Genomic DNA, 9,851 nt, shown 5'->3' with positions numbered 1-9,851 from the left:
AAAAGCATCTACTAGGGCCTATATACACTTGTCAAGCTTCCCAAGTAGACGGTTTCGCAAAATTTTTCTAACATGCAAACTACATGCCATGATGCAACTAACATATAAACATCCTAATGCAAATGATTCTACCAACTAATATGTCAAATAATCTAAGTGCAAGTCCTAAGTTCACATTGTTTTTACCGCATCAATCAAAATAAAGCCACATAGTCATTAACATAAAGAGGAAAAAGGAGATTGGAAAGATCATACCATGCGGTCTTCAATATCCTCATGTCTCGGATGTGGTGTAGTCAATCAATGTGAACAAGGATAGAACAAACACAATATATACAAAAAATATATACAAGTCTACACTACAAAGGAAAAGAACTTGTTTTTGGATTTTTCAATTTTTCAATTTTTTTATGGTTTTTGATTTAATGAAATTAAAAGACATATTTTTGGGATTTTTCGAAATTTTTTTTTTTTTCAATTTTTATCCTTTTTGGAATATAAACTCCCATCCCCACTTTATTTTGGACATTGTCCTCAATGTACATGTAGGAGTAGGAATAAAAAGGAAAAACATGTTTTTGGATTTTTGGATTTATGGAAATTGAAGTACAAATGCAATGATATGATATGAATGAATGCATGCTCTAACTAAATGAAATTCTATATGACATATATAACAAGTGAATGCAATCTAAACTATACTATATGATGCATGATTTAAACTATGGTCACTTATGATCAAACCTCCCCAAACCGATTTAAACACTATTTCTAGTGTAGAAAAGAATAGGATTGGTCATTAGTGACTATGCATGAACTCTAATCTATATGCAGCTATCTACATGAATCATATTACAATGCAACTATACTATATAAACTAACTAATGTAAATGCAATATGAAATATAATACAAATGCAAGCTAAAGCTACACTAAATGAAATGTAAATACAAAAGAGAGAGGGAGAGATGGGTATCATACAAATGGAAGTGGTGGAGTAGGCCTTTTTCACTCGTCATCCTCATTTTGGTCATAGCCATAACCATGAGAGCTTCCGGCTTGATCATGTCCGGGTGCTTGGCCCCAATATCCTCCTTGGTCAAAACTTCCTCCTTGACCCGAGTACCCTCCACCTTGGCTAGAATGCCCTCCATCGCCGCGATTCCAAGCTTGGTCCCCATAATTTGGGAACAAGAGCTCCGGTTGTGCCCAAGAAGGCTTAGGACCATTGGGGTCAATATACCCTTGTTGAGCCATGTTATAGTATTGGGGGTAGAGGGCTAAGTAGTTGTCTTCCCTCCCTTTATGCACTCCAAGGTCCACTCTATTCATGAGTGCCATTAAATCATTAATCCCCGGGGTATTGGGGATTTCCGGCTGAAATGGGGTATACGGAGTGGGGTAAGGTGGTATAGGGACGTAGGAAGGTGGGCGCATTTGTATACCCGGCCCTCCACGAGGTGGTTGACGGCGTGGCTCTTCCCTTTGAGGGGGATTTTCAAGAATTTGGATATCAAGGAGGTAGCTTGGTGGAGGAGAGTATGGACTCAATCTTGGGTCAATGCCCGGTATCTTCCATCCTTCAAGGATCATCGAAGTGCAACCCTTGGTGTACCATTCCACACTCCCATCTTGAGTGTAGTTGCACCATCGGTGACTATAGAAGATGGTGTGCTCATCAATCAAAGTCCTCCCTTCAAGAGGAATATAGGCTCCTCGGGCATTGAACCCGGGACAAAGGTGTTTAGCCAAAATTGTAATTAGACCTCCCATCACGAAGGTCTTAAGTTGATATGTCCCTTGAGCAAAATCATGGAGCCTAGTGAGTATCTCAAGTGGCGTATTGAAGTTATAACGCCTCACCGCTCGAACATTCAAATAAGACTCAAGAAAAGTTAAGTCGATGAGAGTACACCGATCTTGCTCGTACCTCCCATTGATGCACCCGGCTACAAAGCGTTCGGTGAATCGAATCACCGGATGTTGGATAGCAAATGTATAGCAACGCTTTATATGGGTAAAGTTCCTCCCGGAGATAGCTTTCCAAAGAAAATCCACATTAAAATTATCGGGCTTTTCGGTATAGTCGGTGGGTACTTCAAAGCCGAAAACATAGGCAAATTCCTCAAGAGAAAGAACATGGTTTTGGTTGCATAACCTAAACCTCATGCCTATATGGTTGCGGGCATCCGCCATAATGTGAAGGCTACTCAAGAACTCAAGGGTGAGACTAAGGTAAGTCTCTTCATGAGCATGGAAAAAGTTCCCAATGCCAAGGCCATTAAAGAACATTTCGGTAGGGTACCTTATCTTAAGGATTTCCAACACCCTAGTGTCAACAAATTGAGTAGGTTCGTATTTCTTACCTAGAAGCTCGACGAATTTTTCGCGTTGGTCGTCGGATAGGAAGATCACTTCTTGGAAGTTGTTGAGTTGTTCAATACCTCCCCTCATTATCACATCTCGTGGTGTTGAAGAGGTTGATCCCTTGCGCTTCTTCCCGATTGATTCAATCAATTTCTTGGCCTTTCCCTTTGAACTCATGTTGGTGATGGGGGTGATGTGGGTGTTTTTGAGGATATGAAGGTGATTTTGAGGATTTGAGAGAGTGTTTAGGGTTTGGTAGGATGAGGAAATGAGGGAGAAGGGGGGTGATTATATAGAAGAAGTAGGGAATCCGAACGGATAGGGTTGGAACTAACCCGTTTTATCCGCATGAACAGTACAATCCGAGCGGATTACAGTCGGGACGGGCGGATTCTTGATGGGGAAGACGGGCGTCTTTTGTAGAATCCGCACGGATTGTAGAACAGAGAAATTCTTTGGTTGAGAAGCAGGAAAAAGACGGGCGGATTCTGCATGGGACGGACGTCTTTAATCAGGACGGGCGGATTCTTGGTAGTCCGCACGGATTCTGGCACAGATTAAAATCTTGATTCTAGACGTCATACGGGACGGGCGTCCCGTGAAGAGGACGGACGGATTGTCTGGGACGGGCGGATTTCTTTGAATCCGCTCGGATTCTTCCTAAATTTTAGCTTTTCTTTTCCGTTGGCCCTGGACGGGCGGATTCGCTTGGATCCGAGCGTCTCTGCTTCTTTCTCCTTCTTCTTTCTTCTTTCGTGAAATGATAAACCCCTTTTCACCGATTTTCTCTTTTTCCTTATCTTTCCTGAAATTTGCTTAGGAAACATGTAAGATGACTCTCTCTCTCTCTCTCCTCTCTCATGCAAGAAATTAAATGCAAATGTAAATGTGCAATATTATACAAAATAAAATGGTTCAAGAAATATCTTACAAATGGTGGTTTGAGGTAGGACTCCACCAAACTAGTTCAATTTGTTGCAATTCTTATCCATAGAGCTCAAAGCTCTTAACAAAAGGTCAAAAACTTGTGAACAAGCTCCAAACAAGCATAAGTATGGGTTGCTCCATTTGAAAATGAAATTTGGCCAAGGAGGTTTGTAAAATGCTCTTTTTCTTGTCTCCTCCTTAGCGTTAGAGCTTTCCCAATGCTTCAAAGTAATAAGCCCATGATTCTTGTCAACACTTGGTATGAAGTATGGTTCATGTCCATCCGAAGACTTCCATTTACCAACTTCTTCTTCAATTTTGGTTATGACGATAGCATCTTGATTTTTCAATCCTTCCAAGGTGGAAGGAGAATTTTCATGACTTTCATGATCGGATACCATAGGAGTCGAGATTATGGGTGCCAAATCTTCACAAGTAGCCTCACGAGCAATTTTCTCTTTGAGCTTTTTCACCAAATAACTCTTGTAAGAAACTTTGGCTTTTTGAAGAAGATCTAACATATCCTCTTCAATGATCATTGGCTCCATGGTAGGTGCCAAGTGGTCTTCATGAAGGATAAAGGAAGGACGTTCTTCTTCATGATAGGGTATCTCGAATGCCTCAAGGATAGGCTCCTCAAGCAAGGTGATATTGTGAATCCCTCCTCTAGGTTCATCATCATTGTTGCTATTTTCATGTAAATCATGAATGGGGGCTTCATCTAGCTCTTTTTCCAACACCTCAACGTTCACGTTAAAGGACACACCCTCATACTCACAAAGGTTAAGAACATTTGGTTTGCTCAACCTCATGTCTTATTCATCAAACACGACACTCTCATAGTCACAAGAGCTCAAGGAACTTGGCTCCTCCCACTTTTCATCTTCCATGTCAAATGTCACTACTTCAAACTCACATTTATGCTCAATATCCAAAGAGTGGTGGTGAGGGGTTGCTTGGAATCCTTTTAATTGGGCAATTTGAATCCCCAATTCCTTTCTTTGGATAGCGATGTTTTTAAGAACATCTTCTTCTCTTCGGCTCTCTTCTAGCATTTGTTTGAAGAAGTTTTGTTGGTCTCCCATCATTTGGAGAATCATGTTTTGAATGGGTTCATTTCTTTGTTGTGGGTGGGTGTGAAAATGGTTGCATTGTGGTATTTGAAGTTCATTGCGAAATGGGTATTGGGTGGGTGGTTGTTGTTGATATTGGGTGTGGTAATTTTGGTGGGAAAAATTGGGGTAGTGGTTAGGATTTTCATTGTACGAATAATAAGGTAGGTTTGTGTTGACTTGCTCCTCAAACTCCCCATACCCATAGTCATACTCAAAAGATCCACCACATACTCCATATGTAAAGTCTTGAGTCATCATCACTAAGACAAGGAAACAACTACAAGCATGGAAACTACACAAAAACGGTAAGAACAATCCTTGAGGAACAAGTTCCTCAAGGTGAAAGCACAATTAAAATAGACAAACAAGTAAGAACTTAATCACATAGCACCATCCCCGGCAACGGCGCCATTTTGATCCGGTCGATGTCGTCGCTCAACCAATCAAACACATTTATAATACTCAACAAACAACTAGTTAGCGGTAAGTCGAGGTCGATCCATGGGATGGTGTGCTTTGGGTTCTAAGTCTATCTATCTCAATTTATGCTAGTGTCACAATTGATGGGGTTTGTAGTTGTGTTCTAGACTAATGCAAGTAATAAAGTAAAACAATCAATGAAAGGAAAGATGTAAACAAATGATTAAAAGTGCTAGGATGTCATGGGGTCATGGGGGATTCATGGTATTTGACCATACAAACATGTTCACAAAGTTGCAAGCAATTAATGTTGTGGAGAAACCGAGTTGGGTTATATCTTACGGTTCTTAGGCAGAGTTGGGTCCCGGAGCTGAATCGATTAGATTGTACAACACCTACAAGTCGACTTACTTTCCTCCTAATCAACTTCAATGCATGGTCTAACAAGACTCGAGTTGGTTTATATCTTACAAGTCAAGTTGAATAGATAAGAGATGGTTGAAAATGCAAGGATTCATAGGCTTAGCATTTCATCAAACATAACATGTGCATAAAGTTGACATCACAACAAGCAAGCAATTTAATCATATGAAAACATATTAATTTAAGCATGAATCAATCCCCATGTTTGTTTCCCCTAATTACCCACTAATCCTAGCTAAGAGACTACTCACTCATTATCAAGTTTAACATGCTAACAAGGTTGTCAATCATATTAACAAGGTAAAACAAGATGAACAAGTAAGAAAGATTAACAATAATTAAAACAAGGATTAAGAGAGTTATACCTATGGAGATTCCAAATAATAATGCAAGAATAAAAGAAGAAACTTGATGATTGATTGGAAGGGTTGTCAATCCTCCAATAATAACCCAATAATCTTCAATTACCCAATAATAAACTTGAATAATAAACTTGAACAATAATTAAGGAGAGATTAATGTGTAATTTGTGGAAAGATTAAAGAGTAATCTATTCTAATCTACTCCTAATCTAATCTAAAGAAGGATTTTCTACCCAAAAACAACATCATACTTGATTAATTACAAAGATGGGGTATTTATAGTGGAAATTAGGGAGGATGCATTAGGGTTAACTAAGGGCTAAACTAGTAATTACACTTTTTAAGTTGAGCAAGGAGACTCCGGTATTTTCTGAGAGAAGGGAGTCTTTCACGGAGCTTGAAGAACACGAAAATCGATGGAAAGGAATCCGGGCGGATTGTTGTCGAGACGGACGGATTGTGGCAGGGGAATCCGAGCGGATTCAAGAGAATCCGGGCGGATTCGGTGGAGGAATCCGAGCGGATTCAGAGCAGGACGCTCGGATTGTTTAGTGGAGACGGGCGGATTTTGTGACAATCCGCTCGGATTGTTCTTCAGCAGTGGTTTTTCTTCTTTTCTTCCCTTTTTGCTCATTTCCATTTTATTCTTTCGGGATTGGTCTTTAGTCCTTGCTTCCTCTTCATACTAGTCCATCTATTATCGTCAAGTAGCTTCCAAGTGTGCACGAAAGACGGGAATTTCCGCCTTATTATCTCCTTTTCTACAAAACATATGTAATGCGATAGAAAAGCAAATAGGAAGGTTTTGACGGATAAAATGGCCATAGAATGTTATAAAAGTATGCAAAATAGGTTCAATTAGGGGACTAAATGTGCGCAAATAATGTTCACATCACCAACTCCACATTAATCAACTTTAATCAATCTCATTTGTTTTCCTCTTAGAGGGCACTTTCGTCTATATTCGAGTCGAGCATCACTAAACGTTAACTTAGTTCATCTCGTTTCGTCAAACATGTAAGTCTGAGGGTGTAAATCCTTCTTTTATTTATTGTTTTTTATTATTGTAATCATAATGTAAGATTTATGTCGAAAATACTCTTAAAGCCGATTTGTAAAACCATCTTTTAAAACCTTTTTTTACGAATTATCATAAGACAGACGTTAAGAAAGGACGCAGCAACTGCTACGCCTCTTCGAAGGGACGCAGTACCTGCTGCGCCTCTTCGTGAGGCTGCCGCAGTTTCTGCTTCCTTTCTTCTTCCTTCGTCTTTTGTCAATTCGTTTCTTTTATTTTCTTTCGTTTGTTCTTCGATTCTTTGATATAACGATTTAAACATAGTAATTTAATATATTATTCATCGTCATTAGTATTGAATTCGTCACTAAATCCGGACTTAAATCCCTTATAACCAATATTTGCGGGTTTTCGTCATTAAAGTCAATCCGGGTTTTAGAGATTCGATTCATTAATATTGAGTCTCTGGAATTCGATCTTTGACATATTCCCATCTGTTCTTTATCATATCCATCATTAATTCATCATTAATAATTTGTTTAACCTAATTAATTTGTATTTGTTAATTAATCCTTTTAATCTTGTAAATAATTCGTCCTAATTAGTTTTGTCCATGTTTTATCGTTTTTATGACCTTATTCACATGTAAGTAATCTGATAATCACTTTCATTCGAGTCAATTATTCATAATCGATCATTAAAATCACCAACGAATATTAAAAATTTGCAATTCCGGCTTCACAGCCAGAACTGAGCCAAGGAACGGACGCAGCAACTGCCTGCTGCGCCTCTTCCAAGGGACGCAGCTCTGCTGCGCCTGTTCCTAGTTGATTTCTATCCCTGAATTTACGTTTCTGCCTTGACCTAGTTTATTATTTTACGTATTTAATTAACTATTGATCGTATTATCATCCATAATCTGTGCGTTTATTCATTTATTCTTTCTTTTCTAAAATCATCCGTTTTAAATGTAATTTCGACATAAATCAATAAATCCGATATAATTATTGTAATTTTCCTTTATTGTATTATTATTGTATTTCTTTTATTGTATTGCTTGTATGCTTTCACATGCAATTAGCCTAAATTTCTACCTCGACATTAATTGTATGTTAAATTACGTGTTAACCGACTTAGTTAATTCTCATATGCTAGGAATAATTTATTGGATGTTGCATTGCATGCATATAACCGTCAATATATCGAGTATAGACAATTTCCCTAATCATTAGTAGAGGCCGCTATCGAGACGGGCGAGATTAGGTGTTCGATCAAAAGAGCTTCCTAATACGTACCCTCACCCCTTACTCCAGATCTCTGTGAACATCCATGTTCATTGGCATCCACGAGAGTCATTCTAGACATAGAATGCTAAGGGTAACGAGTTCTTGGTGTTCATGTCACTACTTTGTGTCTTGACATGGCACGAGGTATTCGAACGGTTTCCAATTTTCCACAATAAATTGGTGGCGACTCCACAAATGCAAACAAACCAAAAGAGTGAAAAGCTTGCTTCACTTCTTTGCCCCCGTGGGCCCGCGTCCACAGTTTGGCGACTCCGCTGGGGATAATACACTTACGTGTAGCCAAAAGGGTGAAACTTGAACAAGGTTAGGGAATAGTTTGTACAAGACAATTGTCGGTTTTCATAACTCGGTCTTCCTAGATCGTTTCATTCGGCCTTCTTAGGCCCAACCCAACCTATTCGACCAATCGTCCCGTCTAAACGGTCCAAATTCTTATTTGGCCTAAGGATGTATAGCGATTGACGTCATCCATACCATGGTACTTACTCTTGTTTGTATCAAGGACTTTCACTACTTGAGGAAATGGACTAGGAATCGGCCTTACTCTTGTTTGGTACGAGCCTCTCCACAGACCTCGGGTTTGATTGTTCGGTATGGAAACCCACCCTTTAAACCAAAACCCTTCTAAATGCACTCATCATCCTGTTATAATGCTTGTATAAATGCTTGTACCTTATGTGATCACCATTTCTAAACAAAACGATGACGATTTTTGTAAAATCAAAATCCTTTTTAAATGTAAAAATTTCGGACTTAGGCTTAACAATAGCGCAAAACCACTCGAAACTTTGTCCAATTGTCGAGTCAAAATTTGGGCCTCAAAACCCATTTCAAAGCCTCACTTCGAGTCCACTCCAACAACTACACTAAAGTTGACTAGGACCAACATTTTCAAACTTCGTCATTTCCTCAAAACTCACTTGACACAAGTGGCACACTCCCACTTCACAAGTCAAAACATTTCTTTTTCAGTAAGTGTGCTAGAATGGTCGATCGTGTTTTGATTCGTCGTCGATCTCTTATCCAGTTTCCAAGATGCCTGAAACAAGCGACGTGAACTTCAACCAACTCCAGAATTATAATGATCAAATCCTAGCTGTGCTAGCTCGTCTCCAAGTCACTCAAGACCAAGTATACGACCGTCTTGACACAATCGAGGGCCGAATATATGTCGTGGAAACGAGGATGCCTCCTCGAGAAAGTGAAGTGTCTGATGAATTTGTGAATAACTTCGGGGACGAAAACCCTCCCATAGGTATGACTGTAGCTGAGAAACGACTCCAATATTTGGAAGAACAATTGGTGTATCTCAAAGGGGATGACATTTATAGGGGAAATAATCGCAAATATGAAGCTGTGAGTTCCAAGTTGCCAACCAACTTCAACATGACATATATCCCTAAATTCAAGGGGCATGAAAACCCTTTGAACCATATCCGTGCTTTCAAGGATTACATGTCTATCAAAGGCATTAAACCCGAGATGTTCTTAAGGATATTTCCTTCATCTCTTCACACCATCCCAAAATAATGGTTCTATTCTCTAAAGCATAAGAAAATCGCTACTTGGGACGATCCCGCAATCGAGTTTGCTAAGCAATACTCGGATAATGCTGAAATCCAAGTCAATATGCGCACTTTAGAGGTTCTTACCAAAAATGACAAAGAAGGTTTCACCGACTTCCTAAGTAGGTGGAGGAAGACTAGTACTCAACTTGTTGAACGTTCTGACGAAGCTACCCTCGTGGAGAAATTCGTGGAGAACCTAAAGCCCATCTATGCAAATCATTTGAGCTATCAAAACATTAAGACCTTCAAAGACTTAACCGTACTAGGGACAAGGATCAAAGATGACATCCGTAAAGGGCTCTTGTCCAAAACGATAGGTCGTGGATATCAAGGCTCAACAAGTCG

Source organism: Silene latifolia, unplaced genomic scaffold (genome assembly GCF_048544455.1).
Source record: "Silene latifolia isolate original U9 population unplaced genomic scaffold, ASM4854445v1 scaffold_149, whole genome shotgun sequence".
In the NCBI taxonomy this organism is placed as follows: Eukaryota; Viridiplantae; Streptophyta; class Magnoliopsida; order Caryophyllales; family Caryophyllaceae; genus Silene; species Silene latifolia.
The sequence above is the reverse complement of the archived record's forward strand: the minus strand, read 5'-3'. Positions refer to the sequence as shown.